This window comes from Nilaparvata lugens, chromosome X (genome assembly GCF_014356525.2).
Source record: "Nilaparvata lugens isolate BPH chromosome X, ASM1435652v1, whole genome shotgun sequence".
NCBI lineage: Eukaryota > Metazoa > Arthropoda > Insecta > Hemiptera > Delphacidae > Nilaparvata > Nilaparvata lugens.
This window is the reverse complement of record NC_052518.1, coordinates 50,272,348-50,274,161: the sequence shown is the minus strand read 5'-3', so window position 1 is coordinate 50,274,161 and position 1,814 is coordinate 50,272,348.

The window sequence follows — 1,814 nt, the reverse complement described above, 5'->3', positions numbered from 1 at the left end:
TTCGTTGTAATACTTTTCCATAAATACAATTGCTTAACAATTTCTGGCAGCTAGATTCAAATTCATCTTTGCATTTTTCCTTAAATTAATGTTAATTCGATATATTCCTTGAGCCAAGGTGCTTGGCTAAAACTATGATGCGATGAATTTTCTCTAATTTCATACCCTGTTCAAGATAGTATTTTAAATTAGAATAATGAACTACATAGTTTTTCCTATCGAAAAAAAGTAGTTTTTCCGATGCGTGTGCAACTCGTCTTGACGGCTGGAGAAGTTGTTCTGTGCTCTCGTTAGCTTGACTGACACTCGCCGCGCCACTCTCCCCTATCTGTTCAGTATTACAAAACGAACCGGCCAGCTTACTCGTTCTTTTTAAATTTTCCGACATATGAAATGGAAGATGAAATTTCTGATAATTTGAAAATGAATGTATGGGAGGTATGTCTTTTACAGGAGCTAAAGGATAGCAATTGTGTGAATCATGTAGGGATTCTGGATAAATTAAATCACATTCGATTATATAACCAGTGTCAGCTGTTTCAGAAAGTTGTAATACATCAAATTTTTCAATTTCTTCTTTTTCTAACCATTTGAAATTGCCATATGGTAAATATTCAGTACTCATGATGGTAGCATACAGCGAATTCGAATCAATGTACCAAAGATATGAACTTGGCAATTTTGGATCATATAAATCTTTCATATATATATTGTTCGCGACCGCATATCATTTGGATATGACCGAGAATCCACCTCTGATTGAACATTCTATAAGAATATGCATCTGTATGTCCGTTAAAAGTTCTAATTGTACACCTGTTTTGTACATCATAGCATGCCATGAAAAATGAGACAGTGATAGAAAATGGCATACTTCTAAATTATAATTTTTAAAGAATATTTTCCTAGCATGTTCGAAACAGTCTGCCAGCAGCAGAATGTCTGACAATAGATAAGTGTCATGATAATCGCCTAAATTTTGCATTTGAAATATATTCCAGACTTTTTGCGCATGAGCATAATCAGCATCTGAAATGTTTGTTTCATTCAAAGTTATAGAATTTATCTTTCGATGGCAGTTCATTTTCTTCAAACTTTTCAGCACATGAAAGATATTCATAGGGGAAAACTCCTTTTCTGAGTAAACACTTTTGTTTTCCGGATCCTTAAAAACAGAACACATTCGTTTGAAATTTATAGTGTAATCTGTGCTATCATCATTTGACTGTAGATTTTTAACTAATGTTTCTAACGAAGTAGGTAGAAATTGAAACTGCCAATAAACTTAACACGTCCAATTGAAAAAGTTAAAAATTTTTCAGAGTTTTGAGCTATACAGCGAATCTTCGAGTTATTTTTGATAAGCCTAAGATTATATAATGTGCATCATACTTTTTAATTATGAAATATGCAAGGCGTGTAAGTCGGAATTTTAGCTTGTAAATTACAATTTTGATGTGCAAATCCTAAGACTGTCCCAGAAAAGTGACAATGATGTAAGCACTTTATATCGTTTTCTTCAAAAATTCTATTGCAAATAACACAATTAGGTGCTGAATTTAATTGTTCGCGTTTTGCTGAATCTATTTCTTGCATTGGTATTTCTATTTTAAAATCATTATACAGCTCATTCCCTATTTCAACAATTTCTTCAATAAATTTTTCAATTATCGGTTCACCTACATAGCTTGCTCTGCGCAATACAGGGCCTAGATGAATTTCTCCTTCTTGATTCAATACTATATAACTATAGCTGCAAGCAATATGTTTGCTGGTTTTATGTGTGTAAGACCTATTCTCTAAATCATCACAGT